This window comes from Anastrepha obliqua, chromosome 1 (assembly GCF_027943255.1).
Source record: "Anastrepha obliqua isolate idAnaObli1 chromosome 1, idAnaObli1_1.0, whole genome shotgun sequence".
Lineage (NCBI taxonomy): Eukaryota > Metazoa > Arthropoda > Insecta > Diptera > Tephritidae > Anastrepha > Anastrepha obliqua.
Window position 1 is genome coordinate 2133334 of NC_072892.1, and position 11417 is coordinate 2144750.

At 35.6% G+C, this 11417-nt stretch overlaps 1 long non-coding RNA gene across 1 annotated transcript; it reads left to right on the forward strand.

Moving 5' to 3' along the window:
• The first annotated feature begins 1024 nt into the window (after positions 1-1024).
• LOC129248137 (uncharacterized) lies at positions 1025-11041 on the forward strand. The gene is made up of 3 exons (XR_008582603.1): positions 1025-1424; positions 10158-10317; positions 10925-11041. It is a non-coding gene; the product is annotated as an uncharacterized LOC129248137 (long non-coding RNA).
• The last annotated feature ends 376 nt before the right edge of the window (positions 11042-11417 follow it).

Genomic DNA, 11417 nt, shown 5'->3' on the forward strand with positions numbered 1-11417 from the left:
CCTAATCTACAGCTCCAGCAGCAGTTGTCTTTCCGCCAGTCAGGGCGTATACGTAACTTTTTTATTTTATTTATTATTTTTTTTCATTGCTTTGCGGTTTCCCCCGCTGCGCTGCAAGTAGCCGTGTCATTTGTCCTGCGTCTTTGCAATAATTTCAATTTTGACATCGAACATGGTAACCCGAAGAACAATTGCAACAACAGTAACTCATGAATATCTTAGCTTTACGTAGCGTTCTCGCTAAGGCATTTAATCAGCTTTGTATTTAAAAACGCTTTTTTTTTCTTCTAAAAAAAAACAAAATTAAAGCATTCAGGTAACCCGCTGATCTAGCACCCTTAACTCTAACGTAACTCTCTAATTCCCAAGCAAACCTAAGTATCGACAAAATGTCTTTTCTTAATTAAATGACTTTTTCGGGTATATGGCCAAACGTAAATAAATCAGAAATAAAATTTTTTTAAAGGAAATTTCCAAAAAAAATAAAAAACCTTTTTTTTACGCAGTAGAAGATATTTTATAAAAAAATTCGGAAAAAATCAAAACAAAAGATATCAAAACAATTAAAAGTTTAAAAATCAAATTTGGTTTTTTTAATGATTTATTTATTTCTTTCATTTTTTCCAAAAATTTTTTATAAAATAGCTTAAAAAACTTTAGTCAGTTCGACACACCAGGTGGAATCAAGTCCTTCTCCAACACAGGAAAGTTATGTCAGGGAATTTTGGAATTTTTTGTTTTGCTTTTAAATTTAATAACGAGTGATGTGTTTGCTTTACTATTTATCACTATGAGCTTCTTTTTGACAGCGGGTTGCGATTGACGAGTTCGGCGTAGTCAAGGATTTGTCTAACAAGATCCATCATTAACAACAACGTCAGCCAAGAGATCCAGCGAAGAATAATTCTTGCCAACGGGTGCTACTTTGGGTTGGGTAGGCAATTGAAATACAGAGACCTCTCTCGATGCTCGAAAAAAACGCTCTGTCAATCACTCATCCCCCCGGTCTTACTGTATGGCGCTGATTCCTGGATATTGACGAAGACTGATGGCGGGTTATTAGGAGCTTTCGAGAGCAAAATCCTTCAAAGATATGTGGGTCAATTTGCGTTAGTGATGCACACCGAACCACGAGCTGTACACCGACATCGATGTAGTGAACCGCATTAAAATTCCGCGGCTTCGCTGGCTAGGTCACGTTGAGCGAATGGATAATAACGCTCCAGCAAAGAAGATCCTCTGTTCGATGTGTACTGGTAGAACTCGCAAAAAGGGATGTCCTCATCTACATTGGAAAGACCAAGTCGACGGCAATCTGGTCGCCCTTGGCGTTTTTAACTGTCGTCAATGCAGAGGTGATTGGCGCAATAGTTTGGCAGCAGCCAAGACCGACTATCGGTACCAGGTGCCAGCTAAGTAAGTAGGTAAGTGTCGCTTTAAATTGAATCAGAAAAAATTTTTTAATTGAAATGAAATTTATTTTGACTAATTTTCACAAATGTTTAAGTAAAAACTGACGAAGTTATTAAAATCAAAAACGTTTGGTACTTCCGGCCATAACCACTGGTGTACTCAATAAAATACTAAGATATAACATAATTTAAATAAATTGTTTTTCTCCTCCACCACCATGCAGAAAAAACAGTATTTTCGAAATAAATGAGTTCGAGTAAGTAAATGATTTTTAGACAAATCCAATTTGCAGGCGAGGCAACCGCTCGCTACTCGTACAAAGGGCTGTAAAAACTAAGGCACCTTCAATAACACAACACAAATTTAGCAGTATACGAGAGTTCCCAAGGTTCTTATCTCGAAGTTAAAAAAAAAAAACTTTCGTCGAAGTTCTAGGCCATCGGATCCACTTAGACTTTTCAATTTTTGGCTCAAAAAGTAAAAGGAATTCGCTTTAAAAATTTCTGAATATGTATTATTTTAAAATTCTCAAAAAAAGTTATTGCACGATATATCATACTAGAGCTCCAGATACCTGAATATACTCGCTCGAAACTCGCTCGAAACTCGTTCATTGCCCAACTGCTCGAATGTTTGTTCATAATTTTCGAGCTTTTAAACGATTTGAGCAGCTATACAAAACTTTTCAGTTTTATGACAATTTTAATATGACAATATAAATAATTTGTAAAATTAAAAAAGTGCTGACAAAAAAGTCAAAATAATCAAAAGTATTATCCGAAACTCTCGAAAAAGCTCGATATACTCGAGCTCATGGTCGAAAATTTTCAAGCAAGAATCGTTGAGCGGGTACTTGTTGCTCATTTGTCCGGGATGTCTAGAAATGTACAAACAAAATCCAAAGCTATACTATATACCAATTACTTATATATATGTAAATAGTGAGTGGGTTTTTCTTAGCTTCAATTTTCCCGAGTACGTTTGTACGCACTGACTGAAAGATACGTCAAGTGATAAGAAATTTTTTTTTCTAAAAACAGCCACCTATTGGCAGAGATTGACCATCTTTCCAATGCATTTCTGCTTCGAAAAATGTTGTTCCAAACCACCTCTTCCACCCAACAAAAGTATATTTAAGTGCTAAAACGTAAAATGTGAAAAAACCTAAAATGTGCCAAAAATATGCTTTCGTGAGAAATGGCGCGTACTTCACCGCCATATTCAGAAGAAAAATGCTGATGAAAACTTTCTTATGCGCAGTCTGCTCCAATTGATAGAATGTGTTGGTTGTTGTTGTAGTAGCAGCATAAATATTTCTCATAAATATTTGAGGAATTCTACTGTAGTGACAGTCTTTTGCCGAATTCAAATCCGGATCACTCCAGCAACGCAAAACCATCTCTAGTAGAAACGTAGGGCTGTCAACTCAAAAGTGGAGCTGGAATGTCTTGATAAGCTGAGTATTTGTATAGGTCAAAACAACAAGGTGCGTATTCTATGAATTTCGGAGTACATAGAAATTCCTTATTAGGAAGGAAATGGCAGATAAATTAGCCAGAAAAAACGTGGCCTCCCCATTTATAGGCTCAGAGCATTACTGTGGCCTATGAAACTGTAATTTCTCCTCTCTTATTCAGAGAGTAGAGGATATACAAAGAAGATCTTATTAAGATCCACCGATTTTATCATTTAATGATTGTATGGAAATAAATAAGAATAATATCATCTCAGAAAATCTAACAAGGCATTGTAGATTGGGAATAAACTCAAGGGGGGAGGAGGAGATGAAACAACCAACGGCACCAACCACTACGGAAATATATTTTACAAGAGAAGGAAATAAAAGTCAATAAAATAGGACAATTACTGAAATTTATTGAGGAATACTCTGAATCCATCGAGGGAGTTCTAAAGGTCGTTCAGGTTGCAGTGAAAAATCCACTCATAATAATAATAAAACTCTTGAGAGTGAGCTACATACTTCATGCGTCGAGTTCTTCAGAAGATGAAATTCTGTTGTGAGAGATAAGAAACGTGCTGAGCACCCGAACGAATTTAAGGATGCCGAGCTGGAAGCATTAATCGTTGCTGTTCTTGCATTTCACAAATGATAAATGGTGTGGTTAAAGCTACAAAATAGTCCAGACGGTTGGCGTTTTCCCAACTTCTCGGTTTACCAACTTCTTCAGTCTAACCATTACAAGTCAATAGAGCCTGGTGCCATAGACATAATGCAAGGTAATGGTTCAAATTGCCTCTACCTCGTCACTTGAAGAATAACGCAGGATGCAAAATCACCTTGAGATGTCCGGCTGTAGCAGTGATGATCGTGAAATAAGCCTTTGCTTAAGTAATTCAAACGTTTGCCCAAGAACCATCCGAGCTTCTTTGGTGAAGGAATAACCCTGGCATATATTTTTAACAGCATCTCCGAAGCTTCTAAGTTCTGAATAGAGGGTCTGATTTTTTCCCCTGTCCTATCCCAAGTTATGGTCGAAAGCAGATATATTTCGTCAAATTTAGTAAAAACTCTACTAAAAACTAATATGAAGTTTTACTCAGTTTTATATATTTTAAAGTACTTTTGATAGAGCTGTGGCTAAATTTTGGAAACTAAAAATTCTCTTCTTTTCCCTCACTATCTGTGTGCATATGTACTCGTATAAATATATTCGTATTCACACATAAATATGCCAAAACCAGCCACTGCTCAAGGTACGTGTATCAGCATTGCCGCATCACTTCATGTTCCCCACATTTGCCAGACACGAAAATTCTCTTTTTGGACATCAACCAAATATGGCGCAGTGTGGGCTTGGTAGTGAGCGGATGGCATGGCTGCCGTGTCTGCCGACTGATTTATGGCTAACTGATGGAAATCAGTAAAGTTTGGGGCAATGACAGCCAATCAAAGTGGCCATGCAGTTAAGAGCCTATAGAGATATCTGAGCGACGACAATGAAAGGATGAAATGGCAAGAAGATGGTAGATGATAATTAGATTGAAAAATAAATTGAAGAAACGTAACAAAAAAATTAAAAAAAAATTGATTTCTTTGCTTAGCTCAGTTGTGATTGTGTGCAGGTATTGGTGGAATGCATATAATGTTACACAGATTGTTTCCTGGTGAGGGAAGTGCAGGGATTCAAAGTAGTCTACAACAGACTCTAATAGATTTTAAAAATATCTATTAAATTTTCATACCATTTTTGAAAAATTGCTGTAAATTTCGCCTTTCATCTATCTGTAGATAAAATTGTCTGCAAACATTTTGGAAAACTCGAAAATATCTAAATATTTTCATTTAAAATTTTTTATAAAATTTTTTTTTTTTAATTTTAAACTTTTTACTTTCTTTGCATTTCGTGTTACTAATATTTTTAAATAAAATTATTAGTTTGGGGGAAAAGAAATCCTTTATTTTTTCGGTACATGACTGTAGTGATTGATATCTCGTAAACTATCAATCATACAATTTAAAGTTTATGTTCGTTGTCAAGGTGGCATTTCTCACTAAAAAAATTATTTTGCAGTTTGTTCCATTCAGTTGTGTCTCTTGCCCCAAACTAGTATATGTGGCCCAAGCCATTAATATACATACAGCTTCACGAAAATCCTTTATATTGACGCTGAAGTTTGTTATAAGAAAAATTTGAGTTACAACAATTGCGAATATTAGTTAAAGTAATTTTATTATTAATTGACTACAATAATTTAAAAAAAAAGCAAAACAAGATTACACATTTAGACCTTTTCAACTAAAAAAATTAGAAATATAATTCTTGTGAGAAATATTTATAAAAAGCGAGCGAGTATTGTTAAACCATCTTGATCAGAAAGTTCCCGGAACAACCGCCGGTTGCCACATATGCAATTAACATTCCTACCAAAATTGTTATCGACATAACTTGACATCTGGGCGTGTTTTTGATTTTTATGCTTTTAAAAATGGAATTGGGTTTACAACAACGAGTTTGTATTGTATTTTGCGTTACAAAGGAATCAGTGATGCGAAAATCTGGGAAATATTGGGAAACTGTCTCGGTAGTGATACTCTAAAGAAGACGCTTTAGAAGAGTTTATGAGTCCACTGACGAATGACAAAGTAGCGGCAGACCGTCGACACCAAAAACTGATCGAAAACTGAAAACATCAATAAAGTGAAAGGAAAGTTGATCATTAACCGCAAATTAACCATCAAACACCTGTCAGAAAACTTGGACGTTGTGTTTGGACCCGCATAGAAGTTACTGATTTGGGTTTGCGCCGTGTTGCTGCAAGGTGATGCTCACGGTTTTTATGAAATACAACAGTATTGTGCACCACGATTTTTTTCCAGAAGGTGAAACTACTAATAAGAACTATTGGGTTAGGGAATAAGTTCATAGCGTTTCTATCGAAGGCTTTTATTTAAACAATAAACAATATTGGGTTTCTCTCTCTAAGCCTCAAAACTTATAAAAACATAAATAACTCAAAAATATAAATAACATAGTTTTGTAGAGCACAAAGAGTTCTATCGAATGAAAGTTAACCTTTGCCAAACAGCAAATAAATCGTTGTAGCATAAAAATATATAAAAACGCTATGAACTTATTCTCCAACCCAATAGATGCACTTTAGCTCCTAGTGGAGCATAGGGCATCAAAATGCGCTCCAAATAAAGGTTCATTGTTAACCCCTGAGACGTGAGTTTTGAAATCACAGATTCCTCAAGTTGCTGGTAATTGTGATGATTAGATAATTACTAGATGGATTCTGATCAACAGTTCCTCGACAATCTATTAAAAAAATTTGAAAACGATCGAGCTATACGAGCACTATTTGATTTCTCTTAAGTTTGAGCTAACCCAATCGCTTAAATTCGTTCGAGTAATCGGAGTACTTTACGGCAAAAAGTTGTTTTATGGTGGCCGAGAAATTCACAAAATTTTTTAACTATCTCCACTGCGATAGTGGATTTTAACATACGAGTATTCTGTGCGATATGCGTCCATATGATTCCCCTAATTGACTAAACTTCAATGTCTCATATGTATACATGCGATCTTAGTGGAACACCCGATACTATGGCGACTTCACAACACGCCCACAACGCGAAGCCCTCATGTACCATTACTAGCAATTCTGCATATTGCCCCGACAGAGTGCAGCGCGTACTTCTAGACCGGCTATCAACTAACCTACGCTTGGCATTTTATTACAGTATTTTTCGCTTGAATGTCACTATTTTTAATTCCACTCATTTTCATTTATTTCCAATAACCGGCAGTAGTCAATGGCCAAGAGATGCTGGTGCACAGACACTCGAAATGGCTAGCAATTGGCGATTGCGGATACCTTCACATGCAGCATGTGGCATGCGGCATGTGGAATATGTATTTGTGGCGAGTGAAATAGTTTGTTGCATAGATAGTTGGAGTGGCGGGCAGACGTGATTGTATTCGAGAGTGTGTGAAGAGCGCATGGAAAGTATGTGAAGGAGTTTATATGCCTTTATGCGTGTGTGTGTGTGTGATTGTATGAGCGAACTAAATACACGAGTAATTGCTTTATTTGTAGCATTGCCGAGAAATATGGTTCGAACACAGGCTGAGCGGTAATTACCGCCGCAGTAGTGGAAAAAGTGAGTCGCCTCCGAATACTTGCCACAATATAGCGCTCCCACTTAAGGAACATAGAGTGGATATGTATTTAAATTGCTGCCATTTGCTTTTTTCCTAAATTTGCGGTTTTACTCATACAACCAAACTATTCAGCATATTCACTCCCGTTAACTTTTAACGACTTTTTTTTGTTTTTTATTAGTTTTCCTTTACTGCCCCATTTGCGATGTTTGTTGTTCATTAATTTTATTGCCGGCGTGTCTGTTGCAATTGTTTCAACTGCCGCTAATTTGAAGGAGTGCACTCAGTGAACCACCTTCTTGCATGAGCACACACATACAGGGTGGCCCATTTATGTGCAGAATTGACATGGTTGGCTGAGTTTCTTCTCCATTATTTCTCTTCTTCTTACAAATGCGGACAAAAGGGACTAACTTACAAGTGAGGGAGTGATGCACTCGAAGTATTGTGAATGCTTGCCGAAGGACGAGCGCCATTAGAAAAAGAAATTCTTTAATTTAATATATTATCTCAATGAGCCCGGACCCAACGCAACTTTTTTTACGCACAAGCGCACTCGACTTCCAGAGCAGTCATCCATGGCTGCCAAAACCCATGTGAATTGCATTGTTGTGAAATGAGTTAAATTTCATAGGTATCGAACGACGAAGACAAACAAATTGACACGATTAATAATGTTAGTACTGATACCATCACAAAAATAAGAAAGACAAGTACACAAGAAGTTATGTTATGCACCTAAACTAGAATCAAACACAAAAAAGCACCCGGATATGATATGCTGACAGGCAAAGCACTTACGGAGCTACGAATTGAGGCTTACATATTTTTTAGAGACGTGTTTAGCAGTACGTTCCGTTTGCAATACTCGTACTTCCCAAAAGTATGGAAAGTCGCTACCAAAACCGGGTAAAATCCAACAGCTTTAACTTCATTTTTTCACTTTTTCACTTATAGGTCGATAAGCCTACCTCTGACTATATCTAAAATCACAGAAAAACTTTAACATGAAAGAATTACCCCAATATCTCCAGATCATCAACTCGGTTTTTCGAAAAAAACATTAAACTATCCAACAAATACATCGAGTTACACAAAAAATAATTTCAGACATGGAAAATAAACGATACTGCGTTGCTGTATTTTTGGACGTCGCAAAGTTTTCTTTATATTTTTGTTTTCAGCAAAGCACTCCAATAACTCCAATGCGGAATCTTAGTAGAGAAAATTGCAGAGCAAATAAATAATATTGTGGAGTTCAGAAAATCAAAGCTGGTCAGAATTTCAACCTTAAGCCCCTTTTACAGCACTTAGAGGAGTTGCCGCAATGCACGGCGAATATGTTGAGGGCGAAATTCGGAATTGACGAAACTAAAATTTCATGTAATTAGCTGTTGCAGTATCGGCACTATAAACTTCAATCACAATTTCAGCGGCCTGGCTTGCATTTTCGCCTTTATCAAAATAAAACTGTAAAATGTACCGAATTTTCTTTTTGTTGGCTTCCATGGTTAACACCCTGTAACTCACAGCTCAATGGAACAAACGAAAAAGAGCAAACGAATTTTTTTAGTGTGAAATGTCACCTTGACAAGGAGCATAAACTTTAAATTGTTTGATGGATTTTTTGGATTTCTCTTTCCCCATACTAATATAATAAACATAACAAATAATAATAATAAATAAATAAAAGGAAACTTTAATGAACTAAAATTTATTTCGATGCTAAAATTTTTTTCTTTAAAAAACAGCAATTAAATTATATATATTATATATATAATTGGCGCGTACACCCTTTTTGGGTGTTTGGCCGAGCTCCTCCTCCTATTTGGGGTGTGCGTCTTGATGTTGTTTCCCAATTAAATTATCTGCTTTAATTTACTATATATTTGGATGCCAATTTTTATTTTGACAGCCGTGATGTTGGTATTAGCTTTAAGAAGAAACAAGAACTTAAAAGGATGCATCTTTCATATGTAGTCGAATTAAATTATACTCGAAATGCTAGAAGGAACACCCTGTGCATATGCATAGTTGTACAGGCACTTTTATTCATTTGTAAATGGTAAGCACGTATCTATACATAGTTGGCTATTCAATCCTTCACTGGCATCCTTCTCCGTATGTTACGGCAACACTCATTTTAGAATTTGTCTCTTTTCGCGCAACATGCAACACAAACACTAATTTGGTTGTCTAATTCAATCAAGTGCTTTATTGCAGTTTTTTCGCTCGAGCTGCTCATCAACTTGGCAAATAGTAACGTTCGCCAAGGCGCCATAAAAAAATAATCGTCAGAGGGAGCATCGTCTGAGGTCTACAAATACTGGTCGTTCAATAAGATTTGCGCTTCAATAAGAAAAACACAATTTTATAGTTTGAAATACACTTTCTTTTCAGTATAGTCTCCTTCAACATCAATAAATTTGTTCCAACGAGATTGCAATTTATGAATTTCATCAAAAATACGCTTCCACAGCTGTTATGACCACACCATTTGATGAAATATGCTTTCCACGCATACATTTCTTTAGGTGTGGAAATAGATGGAAGTCGTTAGGAGCCAAATCTGGTGGATACGGGGGGTGCTCCAGCAATTTGAACTTTAATTCATGGAGATAAGCCATTGTCAAAATGTTCTTGTGACACGGTGCATTGTCCTGATGAAAAATATTTTTTTTTTTTTTGGTTTTAAACTGGGTATTTTTTCACGAATTTTTTTCTTCAGCTGGTCTAAAAAGTTTCAACAATATGAAGAATTTATTGTTTGCAAGTAATCGACAAATAAAATTCCTTTCGTATCCCAAAATCTGATAGTAACACCTTCGTGGCCGATTTCTGGACACGAACTGATTTCGGAGTCGAAGAACCAGATTCACACCATTCTTTAATCACTTGCTTCGATTTAGAGTCATAGTGATAGACTCATGTCTCATCTATAGCGATGAATAGATGCACAATACCCACCTTATCCTTTCGAAAATGCTCTAAATTTTCTCAACAAATTCGCATTAGAATGTCGAAAAACACACAGCTTTCTGAAACCCAATACTTCAGTCAAAATATTTCTTACACTGTCCAATTAAATGTCTATGGCTTCTACTAAATCTCTTTCAGTTATTCGATGATTATCCAATCCGATGTCCTGTATTATTTCGACGATTTCTGGTGTTGTTGGTGTTTTTGGACGTTCCTGACGTGGATGGTCTTGAAGGCTGGTACGACCACGTTTAAACGCAGCAACCCATCCTTCTACTGTACTAATTGATGGCTAAAGGTGATTATACAATAAAGTTCCTTTGTTTTTGAACCTTACAAAAAGAGAAGTTCAATCACTGTCCGAAACTTAAACCTTTCCATTGTACATAGAAAATACTGTCACACGTCTATGCTAAATGGCTTGTAAACCAAGAATGAATTGACAGATTGAAATGAAACTTCACCAACGTTCATATGAACGGTATACCAACATAACGAAAAACAGATTAGGCTAGTAACAAAGCCCCCTCTCATCTTATTCAAAACTTATTGCACAACCAATATTAAATTACAGTCCTTTTTACCAGTCTAGTAATTTTATGCTAATCCAATAAATAATCTTGAAATAGTCACATCGTATTTGTAAAGACCCCTCGGATATACAATACATATGTAGCAGACATTTGAAAGTTTTGAATGTGTTTTTCTCAAAAACCATAATTTAAGTTGGTAAATTACATTCAGGGCATTGGTCAGTCCAAAATTTGCACAAGCTTTAAACATAGAATTTGACTAAATCATTTTTAAATTTTAAACAAAAATTTTTTCATTTCGTCAGAAGCTATATTTTATTAAATATTAAATTACTCCTTCAACGTACAAAATGTGTTTATTTTTATATTTAGATAATCCCATACAGAGAGAGACAAAGCGACGTTTTTAGAAGACCTCCCGGAGATTGATCACTATTTTAAAGAAAACCAAAAATATCAAAATGATGATGATTATGATGATGAATAATTGCTGGCCGCCGATCACCATCCGATCAAATATCAAAACAAAGTAAAAAATACAAAAATAAATATATCAAATAATAAACGTTTAAGTGAATAGCTGAGTTCCAAAGGTTAATTGATTGGCAACCGAATAAAAATTTTGCACGCAAATGCAACAAAAACGTGATTTGTTGTAAAAATATGCGATTTATATGTAAAAAATATTTACGTAAGAAAACGATTGTGGAAGATTTTTTTTAATAATTTGTTAAACGAACGATTTTCGCACTCAGCCACTGTAAGCCAGTATTGTTTTTATAGAAAGTGTTCCGATATTAAATCAATATTTTGATATATTACGTTCTGACAATAAGAAGAGCCGATAATTAGTCACCGATAAACC